Raw genomic sequence first — 19,846 nt, forward strand, 5'->3', positions numbered from 1 at the left:
GAATCTCTCTTTTGTTGATTCTTTCCATTTTTTCCAATCTGCTTTTTTCAAGTTCCAGGTTTCATCCATTTCTTCTATTTCAACATTTTCTTCACTTTGGATGTTTAAGTATACAGCAATATGGTCAGATTGTACAGTTTCATGAGTAAGAGTAATGCAGTCTGAGACAGAATTGTATATTTCTTGCGAGACAAGTGCTATGTCAATTACACTTGAACTATTTCTTCTAGTATATTGTCCATCATTTGTACATGTCATACAGTTTTCCAATAGTTTACCATGTGAGTTTTCCTAGGATTATTCCATTCCATACTTTTTGCGTTTAAGTCACCTAATTAAATTAGATTTTTCAATTTTTCTTTTTTAATAACATTACAAAGTTCCTCCATTAATTTAGGTTTTTCTGGTGGAACATATGGGACCCAAATATTAAATGTTTTATTTGATCTATCTTTCACCTCTATACACACCATTTCTATTGAATCAAGTTCATATTCAGGCTTTCTTATAGTAACAAAATTTAATGTTGGTTAAATGAAGATGGCAGATCCTCCTCCAGTTTTGTCTTTTCTTGGTGAAGAATAAACTTTCCAGTCTTTGAAATGTATTGGCGAGTTTGGTTTTTCAAAAGTTTCATTTACACATAGTATTTCAATATTGTATTTTTCTACTATGTCATGTAGTCCAAATGCAGTTTTAAATGACTGAGCGTTTATAAAGAGAATTTTCATTTTGTACTTAGTCTGACTGATTAAATCTGTTCTCGTTAACACATTGGAGAAATTTTGGACACTTTGATGATGAAGGTTTATGATTTCCTGAGCAATTTGGGCATTTAGAGTTTTTGATGCTATGTTTTTCTGTTCAATTCTCTTGTCCACAGTTATAGCATCTCTTGGGAAGTGTACATTTGACTTGGCTATGACCAAAACGATGACAGTTATAGCAACGAGTAACCTTATTGACACGCTTTCTTTCCACAAAAACTTCTTTCTTTCCATCAACAAGCTTGAATAATCCTAGATATATTGCTTTTTGTAAATCACCTTCTGATCTGAACTTAATTTTTGCGATTGGCATACAAATTTTTGTGTCCCAATACCTCAATTGGTGTATATCTGAAATTTTTATATTTGATTTTGACTCAAACTTGTCCCTGAGTTCTAGCACATTACAATTTAATGGAATATTTCTAAGAAATCCGGTTAATTGCTGGTTTTGATTGTTGTAGTTAGGGATATGTCTTTTGCTTGTGTTCCCAAACAAATTTGTTGGTATAAGGTGGTCAATATTGTGTGAATCTACTTTATGATTTTCTGTGAAGTGAAGAGCAATTCCTCCTCGTGGTAAACTATAAGCGTATTGAATTTTTTCTTCAAGTATTGGATGCTTTGCAATTTCTTTTCTAATTTCTTTACTGCTTGCAAAGTTCTTGGGGTCATCAATGTTATCTACAATTATAATGTTTTGTTTTTCTTTATGGTCTTTTTTTTCTTCAAGACACTCACCTTTTTTTATTGTTTCTTTTTTTGATTCTGTGAATACAATTTTCTGTATAACTGGATTTGCTGTCAAATTGTCAATAACTTTCTTTGATCTGTTGATGATTTTTTGTTGTATAATAACACAGAAAGCACATACGAATTTTATATTGTATTTTGTATATTTAATAGCGTCTTTTTCATTAATACAAGCACATTTTGAATGCCACCACGCTTGACAAGTATCACATTCAATCCAATTTTTGTTTTGATTTGTTTCTTTTTCTCCGCATCCGATACAAATTTCATATGTTTTTGGTTCGTTTTCGTCTTCCGATGATTCGTTTAAAATGTTTTTTAGGGAAGTTTTGGATGGGGGTGAAGTGATATGTGTGTGTTTTACCTGTTTACACTGGGTAGGGCTATAGTTATCCCTTACTTTTCGGTTTCTTTTACTTCTTCTCAACATTATTCCTGGGGGCGGCCATTTTGGATGAGCACAATAAATGATGACGTCACTAAAATTGTCCTAGTTGTTGAATGTAAACAACATCTTATTACTGAATTCTCTTATTTTCTTTGAAGAAGTATATGGAAGTCCTTCATATTAGAGTTTAAATAAATTTCTTGTATACTTATCTAGCTAACGATACCAAAAATTCCACTTGATACTAGCAGATTGTCCATAAAAAACGAATTTGACGGTCACTAAGGGATCGATGTAGTCGATGTTGTCTATTTCCTTTGAAAGTCTTAAAAACTATTTATCCAAGTAAAATTTTTGATCACTGATATTACTGACCTTTTCCTTAGTAAAAAACTGGATGGTTCACTATTTTTAACAATAAAACAAGACCTAAAAATGATGAAAAAACCCAATTTTGTATGAGCTCCCTTTTGAAAAACAGCTGGTTTGCAGCGCCACCTATCCGTTTTTATATCTCACGCTCACGCGATATCAAACGGACTAAACCTTATACGAGAAAGATAAAACCCGAGGATTCTGGTATAAAAAGTTTTGAGCGGTTAATACAAATATAAGAATTTCGGTAGGAACGAAAAATAAATTAAAATAAAATATTGCCGGTAAATACAAATAAAAGATTTTCAGTCGGAATGAATTTATTGGGTCGGTTGGTAAAGGGCAAACAAACAATATTTTAATTTAGGCCTTGTAGAGATCCAGGCATTACTTTTGATGCATATATTTTAATCTCCTCCTTGATTATCATATTTTTTTATGGTTTTTGCTATTTTTTTGTATCAATATTCATTTAAAGTTGAAGGGAAAAGTTTTGATTTAAAAAAAAATTCTCTAATTAGTTGAAAAAAAAATTCTTCATATCAAAATTAAGCCTTTTTCAAATTCACTGGGGAAAAAAATTGGTTAATAAATCTTTTTATGAAGAAGATATATCTAATAGAAAATACATCCATTCCCCCTGTTTTTGTTGCACTCCTGACATATTATATACATAACAAAAAATACAGAAACTAGAACAAAATACTCATGATTTTTTTAATTTTTAATCATTGCTGGTTTATAAAGACCTACAACTGTCATTTGAATGTTATTTCTATTTAAACTTATGAATCTATTAAATGACTTCAGATCATATATATATATTTAAATTGATTTTGCTGACACATTGTTGATAAAATGAGGTTAAGTAACCAAACAATTGAACTAAATCCTATAAAATATTCAGCAGACTTGTTGTTAAGACAACTTGAAAAGAGACCTGCAATCTTAAAAGTTTTTCTGAACTTATTTTTTGTCGAGCCTGCGACTTTTGTCGCAGAAAGCTCGACATAGGGATAGCGATCCGGCGGCGGCGGCGGCGGCGGCGGCGGCGGCGGCGGCGTTAGCTAACTTCTTAAAAGCTTTATATTTTAGTAGATGGAAGACCTGGATGCTTCATACTTTGTATATGGATGCCTCATGTTACGAAGTTTCCGTCAGTCACATGTCCAATGTCCTTGACCTCATTTTCATGGTTCAGTGACTACTTGAAAAAAAAGTTCAGATTTTTTGTAATGTTAAATTCTCTCTTATTATAAGTAATAGGATAACTATATTTGGTATGTGCGTACCTTGCAAGGTCCTCATGCCCGTCAGACAGTTTTCACTTGACCTCGACCTCATTTCATGGATCAGTGAACAAGGTTAAGTTTTCGTGGTCAAGTCCATATCTCAGATACTATAAGCAATAGGTCTAGTATATTCGGTGTATGGAAGGACTGTAAGGTGTACATGTCCAACTGGCAGGTGTCATCTGACCTTGACCTCATTTTCATGGTTCAGTGGTTATAGTTAAGTTTTTGTGTTTTGGTCTGTTTTTCTTATACTTTATGCAATAGGTCTACTATATTTGGTGTATGGAATGATTGTAAGGTGTACATGTCTAGCTGGCAGGTGTCATCTGACCTTGACCTCATTTTCATGGTTCAGTGGTCAAAGTTAAGTTTTTGAGTTTTGGTCTTTCTTTCTAATATTGCATGCAATAGGTCAGCTATATTTGGTGTATGGAATGATTGTAAGGTATACATGTCTAGCTGGCAGGTGTCATCTTACCTTGACCTCATTTTCATGGTTCAGTGGTCAAAGTTAAGTTTTTGAGTTTTGGTCTTTTTTTCTAATACTATATGCAATAGTTCAACTATGTTTGGTGTATGGAAATATTTTATGATCTATATGTCAGTCACGCATGTTTTATTTGACCTTGACCTCATTTTCAAGGTTCATTGCTCAGTGTTAAGTTTTTGTGTTTTCGTCTGTTTTTCTTAAACTATAAGCAATAGGTCAACTATATTTGTTGTATGGAAGAATTGTTAGCTGTACATGCCTGCCTAGCATGGTTCATCTGACCTTGACCTCATTTTCATGGTTCATTGGTCAATGTTTAGTTTACTTGGTTAATGTTAAGTTTATGTGACAGTTGTAATAAAGCTTTATATTTAGGACTATCAACATAATATTAATGATTAGTAAAGAAGGCGAGACATTTCAGCGTGTGCACTCTTGTTTAAAATTATTACCTCTTTGAGGTACCTTATTTCTCATGTTCCTGACACTCAATATATATCATTCCAAAACAGTTATTCATCACCAAAATAACCCATGATTTCTGAATTAATTGTAAGGTCCTTTCAGATTTGATGTTATAATTTCATTTAAACACAATATTTTTCAACTATATTACTAATTGTGTACATAAGTTCAAGTTTCATCACATTTCATTACTATTTTAAAAAAAATTACAGTCTTTGCAGTGTTAGAATGGGCTGAATTTTGTTGCTTGATTCGTAGAATAATCTTGCAAAATATCTTTGGAAAATCTCAAGTATTAAAGAAATGACGTAAAAAAAAGATGTCAAAATTGTCAGGAGTGCAACACTTTTTCGTGACATTTTGAAAAAAGACTTTTTTTTAAAGACACAGCAAATTGTTATATGATGGTATATTTATAAGTAATATACGGAAAAACAGGAAATAAATTTTTACAAAATTTCCTTCTAGATACTAGCTTTTGATCATAAACAAGCTTCTGTCCAAGTTTGGTAAAAATCCAGGATAGTTTAAGAAAGTTATTAAAATTTTAAAAACTTTAACCACAGAGTGAATGTAATGTTAACTGGCAGAAAAACTAAGTCCATTTATATGTAAAATACGGATAAACAGGATTTTTTTCTTACAAAATTTACTTCTGGATACTATCTTATGAACACAAACAAGCTTCTGTCCAAGTTTGGTAGAAATCCAGGATAGTTTAAGAAAGTTATTAATGATTTGTAAAATCAAGACAAAAATTGGTCTTTTCAGACTTTTGGACTTTTGTAGTGAAGGGAAGGTTGGGTTTGACTTTGGGGGTTATGGCTGAAACCGTTCAGGAATAAGGGGCAAAAAGGGGGCCAAAACAAGACTTTTCTAATACTGGCTAAGCTGGTTCTAACATAAATTATTTCTGATCTATATAAAGAAACAACAAATACTGATATGGCAGGAGATACACACCAAACAGGGTGTGTAAATTATTATATTTAGTTTGTATACAGCTTTACTAAGTATTGTGCAACAGCAAAGTAATTGCACAACAGCAAGAAATCTTCAATTGAAAATAAATACAAATCTTTTAACCAATTTCAATGAGGATTAATTTAAAGTCTTGAATTGTTTGAGGTTTTTGCCATGTATTACTGTATTGGATATTCAGACATTTTTAAATAGGTCTACATTGAGGTCCAAAGGGTCCAAAATTAGACTTTGTTTGATTTCATCAAAAACTGAATTCTGGTGGTTCTATGATATGCTGAATCTAACTGTGCATTCAGATTTTTAATTTTGGGCCCTGTTTTCAAATTAGTCCATATTAAGGTCCAAAGGGTCCAAAATTAAACTTTGTTTGAATTCATGTTTTTTTTTTTATATGCTGAATCTAACCATGGAATTAGATTTTGGATATTGGACCATTAAGTAGATTAAATGTCCCATTTCAAATTTTTAAGTTATCTGACCACATTTATTCTGTGTCAGATATCTATAATGGGTCAAATATTTAATCACTATCCAAATTCAGAGCTGTATCAAGCTTGAATATTGTGTACATACATGCCCCAACTGTTCAGAGTTCGACCACTGCGGTCGTATCCAGCTGCTCCAATATCGCATTTTTATGCCCCCGCCGTAGCAGAGGGGGCATTAAGTTTTACCCTTGTCCATCTGTACGTCCCAAAGTTGGTTTCCGTTCTCTAACTTTAGTTTGCCTCAACCAAATTTTATGAAACTTATACACAATGCTTATTACCACAAAACTAAGATCAAGTTTGAATTTTTGGGGTGTCACTTTAACCGTTCTAGAGTTATGCCCCTTCACAAATTGAAAAATTGCTGAATTTTTCATTTCCGTTCTCTAACTTTAGTTTGCCTCAACCAAATGTTATGAAACTTAACTGTTCTAGAGTAATGCCCCTTTACAAATCGAAAAATTGCTGAATTTTTTTTTGTTTCAGTTCTCTAACTTTAGTTTGCCTCAACCAAATGTTATGAAACTTATACACAATGCTTATTACCACAAAATACAGATCAAGTTTGAATTTTGGGGGTGTCACTTTAATAGTTCTATAGAGTTTTGCCCGTTTACAAATGGACAAATTGCTGAATTTTTTGTTTCCGTTCTCTAACTTTAGTTTGCCTCAACCAAATGTTATGAAACTTATACACAATGCTTATTATCACAAAACACAGATCAATTTTGAATTTTGGTGGTGTCACTTTTACTGTTCTTGAGTTATGCCCTTTACAAACGGAAAAATTGCTGAATATTTCGTTTCCTTTCTCTAACTTAAGTTTGCCTCAACCAAATGTTATGAAACTTATACACAATACTTATTACCACAAAACTCAGATCAAGTACAAATTTGGGTAGTGTCACTTTTACCATTCTTCAGTTATGTCCCTTTATAACTTTTTATGATATGCAAGCGGGGGCATCATCTGTGTCCCATGGACACATTCCCCATTTATTTTTTCTTCAGGAGACACTGTACTAGATACAATATTGCACCCATAGAGTAGCATGATAGACAAGGAATTATTCTTTTAGAACCATTTCTTTGATGTCAGGAATGCAACTGTTTTAAAATAACATTTTCTTGGGCTTACACTTTAAGATAATCTCAGTTCCTTATGACTTATTTGCATCTAAAATGTTATCCAACTATTTAGGTTACATGTATGTTTCAAAGCAGGATTTTTTCCCAAAAATTATTGTTTGTCACAAGCAATAATACCTGAATGATGAATTTTCATATAATTTTCAAATTGTCTTAAACTTTGTCTTTTGATTAGGAAATAGCCATATTTCAATTTAATAGTTTTATAATGGTTTGTGCAAGAAATTGATGAGTCCCTAAGTTCTGAACTTTTGAGGTAGTATTTTTAAGGAAAAGAAGGCTAGACTAAAACTAAGTCTAGCCTTCTTTTCTTTTTCTATATCTTTTAAAGATTTACTACTTCCCCACCAATCTGCTCCACTCTTTAAAAATTCCAGTTTCTTTTTAACAGTTTTCAGATCTTTTAGGGGTCTCCCAACTTAGTTTATACTTATGGACTCATCAATTTCTTGCACACTGCCATCAGTACTGATTAACTCTGACAACCGCCTTGGTGTAGCTGTGGATATGATGTGCTCAATTGTTTTAGCCCAAGGTTTGAGATGGTCAGAAGAATTTGCCTTATTCTTTGACTTCTCTTTTGATTTTTCTAGGTGTTGTATCTGTACTTTAGCTACGCGACTGGACATTTTTCTGTTGGTTTGCAACTTTTTTGGCTCGTGCCAATTTTCTTCTTCTCTTCTGTTGCCACTCTCTCTGTTTTGCTTTCATTTTCTCATCAGTGTTTTTTGTCTTCAGGTCTAAGTCTTTTTAATTTAGTTTTATTTTTTGTTTTCTTTGTTCTTTCTTTGCTTATATCTGTCTGGTTTGTCCTTTAGATTTGGATCTTCTTTCAGTGATTTTCTCAATTTTCTGCTCCTCAAAATTGAATTTGATGTTGACTTTCATGGTGTTTTTTGAGCACTTAGTCTGTCTGATTTTCTTTTAAAGTTCAGTTTCACAACTATCTTTCCCATCTTTCATTCATTCAAAGGTCAGATCTGAAAAATAAACTCAACATGTGCATAACTGCTTGTTCTGGTAAATTCATGTCAGGAGTGCAACAAAATTAATTGTTTGTTATTACAGTTATAATAATTTACTTAGTATTACATGAAACCATTATAAACTTTGACAAAATCCTGCTTTGAAATTCACATTTAAGAATTTATTATAACTAATACATGTAACCTAAATAGTGAGAAAACATATTCAGATGCAAATAAGTCATAAGGAACTGAGATTATCTTAAAATGTAAGTCCAAGAAAATGTTATTTTAAAACAGTTGCACTCCTGACATCAAAGAAATGGTTCTAAAGAAAAATTCCTTGTCTATCAGGCTACTCTATGGGTGTGAACTTGTATCTAGTACAGTGTCTCCTGAAAAATAAAACAGAACAATATATTGGCTTCAATACTTATGAAGTGTGAGTCATTAAACTTCAAAGTTGAACTCCTGACACTTATATTGAGGCCTTATTTACTTGACACTCGCACATTATTTATATCACTAATCAAGTTAATGAAGTATTGATTCAAGAAAGGACATTTTTTATTTACAGGATTGACTTTTGTTTGACTACTAATTTTTGAGTTGCACTCCTGACAGGGCACTACTTTTTTTCAAAACGCATCTGTATCAAAATGGTTTGATGGACAAGCTTCATTCTGAGCTAAAATCATCACATATTTATAAAATAAATAATAATCTAAGGCATAAATTATATGTACCTTCATATAACAATTTGCTGTGTCTTTAAAAAAAGGTCTTTTTCCAAAATGTCACAAAAAAGTTTTGCACTCCTGACAATTTTGGCATCTTTTTTTTACCTCATTTTTTTAATGCTTGAGATTTTTCAAAGATATTTTGCAGGAATATTCTTCACATCAAGCCACATCATTTGAAATTAATTTATTCAATCAAATGATCAGCATGATTGATAAATATGGCTTTATATGCAAGGAACCATTTTTTTTTTAACTTTGCCTAAATAGCGAAGTACAACTGTAGCCTGTTCAATGTATATATAGAGAAGGCAATTTTTGTGAACCCCTGACATCTGTTTGCTCAAATAAAATATAGTATTTGTAATGTTCTTATTTTGTCATCGATATTTTAATAATCTCCAAAGACAGGCAAATAAAATGATATTTTTGCCTAAAAATTAACTTATGTAATTCTTCCGTCTTTTTATGTTTGAAAATTGAAAATTGTTTTATTTATCATGGAAAAGAGAATTTTACACGCTTGGATACGAAGTCATCGGCAAACACTTACACTTTTATGAATTAGTATGATTATATCCTTGAAGACTGAAATACAATATAACTGTGAATATAATATACATGTTTACGCTACATGTACATTAAAGTAGCAATACTTGCAATACACAAGGTATATTTTTTTTTTGTGTTTTCTCCTTTTCAATCATGATAGAGGATAAAGTATACAATGGAATATACAATGAAACCATTATGTTGAAATGTGTACTTACAACAATTAAACAATCTTAATATATTTTTCATTATTATGCCAAAAATAAATTTGCTGAAAGCTTCTGGAAAAACTTTGACACACTACACACTAGACTAGTGTTATTGTTGAGGATGCATGTGGAAATTAAAATCCTTCGGATTTATGACATAAAAATATAAGCTTCATCTTCATACAGATATCGTGACCATAAACACCAATTGGAATAGGTTGTTTAACTTGGTTGCACCAGTTATATTTTTTAACAGAACAAATGACATGATTTTTTTTTTCATTATTAAAATTTCAATAATTATTATTTCATAATCATACGCCCGTTTACGGGACGTATCATGGTATACCGTTGTCCGTCCGTCGTCAACATGTTGGACAATAACTCAAAAACGCTTTAACCAATTTGCATGAAACTTTGGTGAATTGTTTATATCTATTGATGTGAGCTCCCTTTTGATTTTTATAAATTTTGGATTTTACGTTTCCGAGTTATGGTGTTTTATTCATTAAAAAAGGGGGATTTTCCAGTTTTCGGACAATAACTCAAAAATGCTTTTAACAGTTTTCATGAAACTTTGGGGAATTGTTTATATCTATTGATGTGATCTCCCTTTTGATTTTCATAAATTTTAGATTTTACGTTTCCTAGTTATGGGGTTTTATTCAGTAAAAAAAGGGTGATTTTCGGACTATAACTCAAAAATGCTTAGAACAGTTGTTATGAAACTTTGGTGAATTGTTTATGTCTATTGATGTGATCTCCCTTTCAATTTTTATAAATTTTAAATTTTACGTTTCCAAGTTATGGGGTTTTATTCATTAAAAAAGGGGGATTTTTCCAGTTTTCGGACAATTACTCAAAAATGCTTTGAGCAGTTTTCATGAAACTTTGGTGACTGGTTTATATCTATTGAAAAAGCGACGGGCGTATCATGCGCTCATGGCGCAGCTGTTTATTTTTCCTTAACCCTAAGCTAACTAACAATAATATCTTCCCTGAAAAAAAACCACATAAACTTCCCAATACTATAATAAAGTTTTAAATATGTTTTAACAAAAATATTTACGAATTAACTTTTTAACTACTACTGCATTAACCTGCACACCCTGGGATACCAATATTGATTTGTGTGATTCAAGTAGTTAAGATTGTTCTCTACAGGGAGTGATGCATGTAGATATTATTAATTTTTCACACTTTTCTTATCTGACATTTGAAGTTGAACACTTTCAGGGTTTTATCTTTGGAGAGTTTTTGATTTGGCTAAGTTAGCTATTTTGGAAAATACCCCGTGTTTACATAATACTTTGTCATACATGTAGTTTAGATCCGTTACACATATTCCTTTAGAAATAAAAATAACTATAAAATGATTGATTAAAACGAATATGAAAATAAATAAAAAATCCACTCCATGAAACTGTAACATATTTGGGAAAGCTTTAATTCTTAAAAATCACATAATGGATTGTTACTTTATTACACAATGACCAAAACCAATTAGTCTCGCAGCATGGAGGTTATCATCTACTGTTTCAAATAAAAGATACATGTATACAACATGTATAACTTTTTAAAAGGTTTTACCATGAAAAATCAATTTATAACTAATATTCTAATATGACCTTCAAACGCTTTGAGTACACACCAGTTGTAAAATATAAATATATTGATACGCCAACATCATGGATTGTTTTGGCTGTTCCAATCTTACTCCCACATTGTTTGCTTTTTATGAATGAGTTTCCCGAGGTCAGACGTGTAAATGATGTTATTGAATGATGATGTAAAAATATAAGCATTCTACGGTCGTCAACACATGAAAACATAAACAAACAATGATAAGAATTTGTTAAAAGCCCATTTTCTTAAATAAAAGTAAGATAATCAATCAACTTCGTCCAAACCTGTCTTAGTATGTTATTGTAAATTATTTAAGCATGTCGCTTATTCAGTTTTCCACGTATTTTACTTCAGTATTAATAGAGTGTTCAACCATGGGAACAGCAAACATTTCCCTTCATCTACAGCGCTTCGAAAACAAAAGAACTGCTGTCTTTGTCCTATTAGAATAGAAATAATTCATGGGGCTTGAATTTATATTGATTTTACCAAGGGTTGGCCCTTCATGCTGATATTTTACCCCTCGCTATCGCTCGTGGTAAAATATTAAGCATAAAGGGATAACTCGTGGTAAAATCACAATAAATTCAGGCCTCCATGAATTATTTCTTAAATAACATTTGAAACCAGGAAGAGTTTGACCAAACAAATTGAAGTGGACAACTTGTCAACAGGGCTGAATTCGTGTCCCTAGATGACGGAAGAGACTTAAAAACGATATTGAAACATGTCCAGAATTTCAATATTTATGATATGATGTCATATTTTAAGGGACCATGCCTAAGTGACCCTTAGTGGTGGAATGGTTAATAAAGATACTTGTATAAAACTAGATATCACTGGAATCAGAATTTTCTCTAGTTTATATTGAAATAAAAATATAGTGTAGTTTTAGTATAGTAAAAAAGTTCTATACAGAGAAAATGGGGAAAAAGTTGCCTAATCTGAACATAAAAAACCTAAAATCAGCTCATGTGTATACCCATGTAAACATGATACAGGCACATTTCCCATAATCAAAACTGTATGAAATTCATAGGTTTTTACCTGGCCTTTAATAAAAATCATGTTTCAGGGTACGGTTTCCTGCTTCGAAAAGAGCTACAGTGGCTGCAAATAAGTTTTCAGTTTTCAATGCCAAAAAAACAGGATGTTTACAGTGTTGTCTCCCCTCAAAACATGTATATTTAATAGAATTTTTAAAATTATTTTAATCATTTAACCTGTTTAAATTGAAAGCTAATTAACTAATTTATACAATCAAAAACAAAAAACATGATACTTTTTCACCAATTATATGAATAAAAAGGGATTTCCCTCCATGGTTATTTTTAGTCGGGGAATAACACTAGGGGTTTTTGATTGTTTTTGATTGTATAAATTAGTTAATTAGCTTTCAATTTAAACAGGTTAAATGATTAAAATAATTTTAAAAATTCTATTAAATATACATGTTTTGAGGGGAGACAACACTGTAAACATCCTGTTTTTTTGGCAGTGAAAATTGAAAACTTATTTGCAGCCACTGTAGCTCTTTTCGAAGCAGGAAACCGTACCCTGAAACATGATTTTTATTAAAGGCCAGGTAAAAACCTATGAATTTCATACAGTTTTGATTATGGGAAATGTGCCTGTATCATGTTTACATGGGTATACACATGAGCTGATTTCAGGTTTTTTATGTTCAGATTAGGCAACTTTTTCCCCATTTTCTCTGTATAGAACTTTTTTACTATACTAAAACTACACTATATTTTTATTTCAATATAAACTAGAGAAAATTCTGATTCCAGTGATATCTAGTTTTATACAAGTATCTTTATTAACCATTCCACCACTAAGGGTCACTTAGGCATGGTCCCTTAAAATATGACGTCATAGAAAAAAACTGTTGATTGCACCCAAAGACAAAGTAGACTGATTTATCCGTTCTAGAGTTATGCCCCTTTACAAATGGAAAAATTGCTGATTCGTTTCCGTTCACTAACTTTAGTTTGCCTCAACCAAATGTTATGAAACTTATACACAATGCTTATTACCACAAAACACAGATCAAGTTTGAATTTTGGTGGCATCACTTTAACCGTTCTAGAGTTATGCCCTTTACAAATGGAAAAATTGCTGAATTTTTTGTCTGTTCTCTAACTTTAGTTTGCCTCAACCAAATGTTATGAAACTTATACACAATGCTTATAAGCGCAAAACACAGATCAAGTTTGAATTTTGGTGGTGTCACTTTCACCGTTCCAGAGTTATGCCCTTTTACAAATGGAAAAATTGCTGAATTTTTCGTTTCCGGTCTACAACTTAAGTTTGCCTCAACCAAATGTTATGAAACTTTTACACAATTCTTATTACCACAAAATACAGATCAAGTTTGAATTTTGGTGGCGTCACTTTTTCTGTACTAGAGTTATGCCCCTTTACAAATGGAAAAAATGCTGAATTTTTCATTTCCGTTCTCTTACTTAAGTTTGCCACAACCAAATGTTATGAAACTTATACACAATACTTATTACCACAAAAGTCAGATAAAGTACAAATTAGCGTCACTTTTACTGTTCTTCAGTTATGTCCCTTTATAACTGTATATGATATGCAAACGGGGGCATCATCTGTGTCCCATGGACACATTCCCCATTTATTTTAATTTAGTCTGATTTTATTTATGAATAACAGTTCCATATAACATTTACAATACATCACATATATATACAACACAACTGAGCTAAAAAATTCACACAAACATACAAATAAATCTGACAAAGAAGCAAAGTCTTTGTTGTTAATAGTACATACCATAAAGTATATTAAAACATAATGTTAAAACATAATGCTGTACTGTATACTTTGTGTATTAAGTAACAAGAGTAAACCAATGAAAACAACACTGTAAAAACCTCTTGCGTCAAAACCACACCTCTGGACCCATCTGCACCAAAAACGCCCAAAGCCAAAACCTGATGACTGGATGCACAAATACTGAGTCATGTCAAGAGTGATATGACCAAAAGTAACATAATAGCACAATGACAAATAAAGTCAATAAAAAGATATATATATTTTCTACACCTATAATCTATAACTCAAGACCCTCTTGTAGTATTTGTGAAGTAGACACAGAATATTTATCTATAAGGTCTTGGTACTTTTTGATTATAATATTTTTGAGAAAAAGGACAAACCATTCTTTGAAAACACCCTTGCTCATTAATTTTTTGTTCAGACACTCATGACGTTTAACAAAGTCTGAGCAGCAGCTGCAAGCACTTGAATATCACATCAGTTGAATAATGTATACTCCATACACGAGTGAAGTTGGTATATTGCTGCTAAGGTGAGGAAAATTTATAAGTTAAATATTGAAATCGTCATAAATTCTGATACCAAGATGACTGCTGTAGTCAAATTCGTGGTATATGTCTAGAAATGAGGCAGAGGAAGCTGTATCTCATAATCTGTGGGTTCTTAAACACTTGAATCCCCCCTTGTTGTGTGACAACTAATGCTTTGTATGGGGACATATAGTTGGAACCCCCCTTTTTATATTTTAGCCATAACTTCTAACCTTATTATATAATGCTATTTCATTTTTAAACTTGCTTCAAATTTAATGAATCAATAAACTAAATTTGTTCGTTCTCTTCCTCAATGCAACAAATTTATCAAAATTAATAAAAAAAATAGAGACATCAAGCTATTCGGTATGAAAAAATGAGCAACTTCTGTCATTTTTTTTTGCTGTGAATATTCAATCAAAGAGGTTTATGTCAATTTTCTCTATATCCATTGAGAAATTATCCTATTAGCACCCACTTTCAGAGGTAGAAAAATCTCCAGAATGGCTGGTGACCCCCAAATTTTTATTGTATTTTTTTTTATATCCATGCAAGATGCAGCAAAGTTTAAGTCTGCAGAGTATGAGAAAATTCTGTCATTTTTTTTCTTTACCCCTTATTTGAGTTATTGCTCTAGTTTACCCATTTTAAGTGTTTTTGCCATTATCTCCAAAACTATAACAGATAAAGACACACTTTAAATAGCAAAAATGATCAGCAAGACAAGACCTACTAATAAGTCAAATCATCCAACTCGTCAGTCAACTCCTTAATGGAGTTATTGCCCTTTAAAAATGATTTTTACCCATTTGTTGCGTTTTACCCTATATTTTGAAAACAATGATAAATAAATAAACATGACACGGGTTATGTTCTTCTCATATATGTTATGATGGTATGATACTAAACCCCTAACGGGAAGGATTGTGCCTGATATTCATATGATGAAGACATAATCTTTCAATCAGTTTAATTGAAGTCTGGAGCTGGCATGTCAGTTAGCTGCTAGTAGTCTGTTGTTATTTATGTATTATTGTCATTTTGTTTATTTTCTTTGGTTACATTTTCTGACATCAGACTCGGACTTCTCTTGAACTGAATTTTAATGTGCGTATTGTTATGCGTTTACTTTTCTACATTGGCTAGAGGTATAGGGGGAGGGTTGAGATCTCATAAACATGTTTAACCCCGCCGCATTTTTGCGCCTGTCCCAAGTCAGGAGCCTCTAGCCTTTGTTAGTATTGTATTATTTTTAATTTTAGTTTCTTGTGTACAATTTGGAGTTTAGTATGGCGTTCATTATCACTGAACTAGTATATATATTTGTTTAGGGGCCAGCTGAAGGACACCTCCGGGTGCGGGAATTTCTCGCTGCATTGAAGACCTGTTGGTGACCTTCTGCTGTTGTCTGTTCTATGGTCGGGTTGTTGTCTCTTTGACACATTCCCCATTTCCATTCTCAATTTTATACATGACTTATGAGAGCAAAAATTGCCAACAAGGTAAGATCTACAAATAAGTCAACATGGCTTAAATCGTCAGTCGACTCCTTATTGGAGGTCTTGCTTTCTAATGACAATTTTTACCAATGTTTTGTGTTTTTGCCTATTATCTTGCAAACTATAAAAGATAAGATTGACACTTTAAATAGCAAAAGTTATCAGCAAGACAAGATCTATAAATTATTATAAATAACTTAAATTTTGCAGAAATTGTTAGTAGACTCTTGAGGAATAAAACTACTAATTCATAGCCCCATTGCTTTCTATGTTAAATTCTGCAACTTCAAGCATTCATAGCTATTTTGTCTTATTTAAGTTCAAATAAAGTGATAGTCATTTCATGTCAAAACTATACCTTATCCTGACTTGTTCTAAAAAAGTAGATATTTTTTAATAAGGTAGGGTTTTTTTTTAGAACAAGCTTACAACCATAATTCTTTTTTTTCATGTTTAACAGTAGATTTGTATCTATCAATTAAACATCTTAGAGTTTAAGATTCTTGATGTTTTGATTTTAAAAAGTATGATTTATTTCATTCACGTCAAAAATAATTGTGTAAGAATGAAAAACATTTCCAGTATTAGAAAATATCTACTAATGATTTCTTCATGAAAATTTCAAGAAGGAAAGTGCTTTGTGTACTCTTTCAAATAAAGCCATGAAAACTATATGTCACCAACCTTTCAAAGAAGTTATGAGCAATTTTCATGTTATTTTTCTCGTTTGTTTTCAAGAAAAGAGTTGTCTTTCTTCAAAACACTGAATCGGATGTCAATGTACAAGTTTAACCTCAATTTTCGCAAATATCACAAATTGGACGTTTGAAACCCACATTAAAATTGAATAATAACAACAATTTATAAAGACTTTATTATCCTGTAATACAAGAGATCAACTTTATGTTTCAGTTTGTCATTCTGTTGCTGTACAAAATTAGCTTCCAGAAACACTGTTCATTGAAATGTAAAATTGTTCGAAATCACCTTCTTTACTTTAAAAAGGAAAGTTTGGTTTTGTCCTCGCCCACTCCTTGACAAAGTTATTGAAAATAAAAAAAATAAAAATGAAAGATGACACCGACTAACTTCTAGACTATTAGACTTTATTAGATTACATTTAGGTGGTTTTTTTTTATTGTTCCTCTCTTTCAGAAGTTTGCCCCAGCCCTTTTTTTCAATCTACTCCTTCGTCACAATAATATTTTACAAGAATCAGTTAAACTACTCAATCCAGGGAATAAGTAAAAATAAAAAAAGGTGTCAGTATAGATCAAAACTATTTGAACCATTTTTTATCAGCTTAAACTTTTAAAAGCTCAATTGTCAAAAGTTCAAGTTCTAAGCATAAGTCAATTATAAAAGTTACCCATGTACACGCATAATGTCAATGTTACCAGTAGAGTAGTACATGTATCTTTTGTGTTCATTTTTGTTTTAAAAATAAATTTGCACTAGCTATTTGCGGCATTCAATCCCAGTTTTCTTGATAAAACGTATACTTTGAAGCGTACTTCGTATTCGAAACTGTGAAATACGTGAAATGGGACGTTCTAATTTGCCACCTTTTGCCGAGCTTGAAACAACGTCATAGAGTTTTTATGTCATAATCAAGTTGTGTTAGATAATGCGCACAAACAATAGGCTGTTTGGTCTTTAAACAAAACTAATCTTAAAAGTAAGAAATCCATTTTGTATATAATACTTCCCAAATCCTTAATTCTATATTGTCATTTTACCCTCAGAGGATTATATAATAAATTTATACTTTACACCTATCTAGAATTGTGAATTATCAAGCTATTGTTATTATATATCTGAAATATAAGAATTATTAGAATTTTACATATTACAATGTAACATACTGACTTCTAAATTATATTGGTTATAAAGTTACAGCTATGCAAAGGAACTGTTTCGTTTAAAATATACACTTCTTTCTTGTATGTTCTTTCTGACCGGGCTGAATTAGTGGTTCTATACCTTGATAGGACTGATTGCCCTTCAAAGACTATTATTTATCCTTTTCATTTTCTATGTTTTGGGCAAAAACTGAAGAAGATAGAGAGAAACTATTGACAGAAAAAATGATCAGCAATACAAGATAAACAAAAACCAGATTTTTGTCATGAATTCTATTCTAGTCCTCAATCTTTGAGAGTGTCCATTGTTGAAGATGCACATAGATGTAGGTGAGTGACACAGGGTCTTTAGAGCCTCTAGTTACAATTCATTGAAGCTTTCTCCCAATCTTAACAATAAAATACTTTTGTACACATCCTATTTTGTGTTTTTATCTGAATCATTTGTTTTACCTTCCCTTACCAAAGCATTGACTTTGCCATTACTTTATTTGGGGGTACCCATTTTGTACCGCAACTCCTCCTCCTAAACCCCTAATTATTAAATAGAACTTATTGAAACTTTCACAGGAGAAGTAACCATATAATGTTTTTTTGTGAACCTCCTATTTTGCTTTTGATCTGAATTATTTTTTGGGATTTCCAATTCCAAAGCACTGACTTTGCAAGAGGCAGGGGTATTATTCATACCTGCCAAATTTTGAAAACCCCAATGGTTGTTTTAGTGAGCGACAACATTTTCGAAGGTTACAATTTTTTTGGGGTGTTTATGTGTGCACTGTTTTGTACTCTAGAATATTTTTTTTCTTATTGTATACTGATGATGAGTGCTAATAAGCCCTTTCCTTGTTTTTATTTGCACGATTCTTGTACTTATATTATTGTGAAGAGAAGATAGTATATATACATGTAGCTAGAATACTAGCAAATATTTTCTTGTGTAGAAATAAGTGAATGTTTACTTTTCCAATTTAAAAATATGGACAAAGAAGGAAATTTATGTAATTCCTTGTGAAAAATAAAAGACAGCACTTCAAATGATATGATAATTTAATAACAAGGATGACAACACTGTAGGTTCTGTTACATTAAGTGTAATGTCCATAAGCTACTAATGTTCATGGTAGCACTGCAACTCAAATTGCATCAAAGAAAGCACACTTCATTGACTTGTATTAAACTTGATTCATATTTTATTAGTATAATTTTAACTCAACATAATCACATTAATGAAAATATGAGCAGTTCTTTAATTTGCATTAACTGTACATGCTTGATTGACCATCTTGTGTTGCTCATCATCTGGTTGTTTAAAATAGTTACTGACAGGGCATGTTGTTACCTCCCAAAACTTGAGAATTGTAGGGGTTGTAAAATAAAATTACTTATATAAGCAAATATTTTGGAGAAGATTAAGGGGAGATTATTCAAACCTTGAAAAGAAAATATAAATCTTACAAAGGGCAAGGTTCACTTTACATGCTTTAGGCTAAATATGGCCTTGAAATACAACTTTATCATAAAATATTAAAATGGATATAATTTGGTTCTTAAATGGATCTAATTCAAAAGCCTTACTGCTAGGTTAAACAAATCTCTTCATTAGAGTACATTCTATGCTTCAAAGCCAGCTTATTTTGGATATATTGTTAAAAAACGATGATTTTGTGCATTTTTCTGACCTTAAAGGTTGAGGAAACATTTGGCCGCAACCTAGGATCCAACATGTTCAGTGGCCAAAAGTTGCCAATGATGATATTAAATCCCTTGACACAAAAATTGTCTGGATCAGGGGTGGCGGCCAAAGTAAATTATGTTAAAAACTGATAAAATTTATTGAAAATTTGACCAAACCTGACGTCACAACATAAATAATGCATACTTGAGGGGTCATTTCTTTG

At 31.7% G+C, this 19,846-nt stretch overlaps 1 protein-coding gene across 1 annotated transcript in view; it reads left to right on the plus strand.

Annotated features, from left to right (window-relative positions):
• LOC127727848 (nuclear GTPase SLIP-GC-like) overlaps positions 1-19,846 on the plus strand; it is a 199,256-nt gene that overhangs the window by 19,542 nt on the left and 159,868 nt on the right. The gene's annotated exons all lie outside the window — the stretch shown is intronic.

The sequence above is a fragment of the Mytilus californianus genome, unplaced genomic scaffold (genome assembly GCF_021869535.1).
Source record: "Mytilus californianus isolate M0D057914Y unplaced genomic scaffold, xbMytCali1.0.p SCAF_2, whole genome shotgun sequence".
NCBI lineage: Eukaryota > Metazoa > Mollusca > Bivalvia > Mytilida > Mytilidae > Mytilus > Mytilus californianus.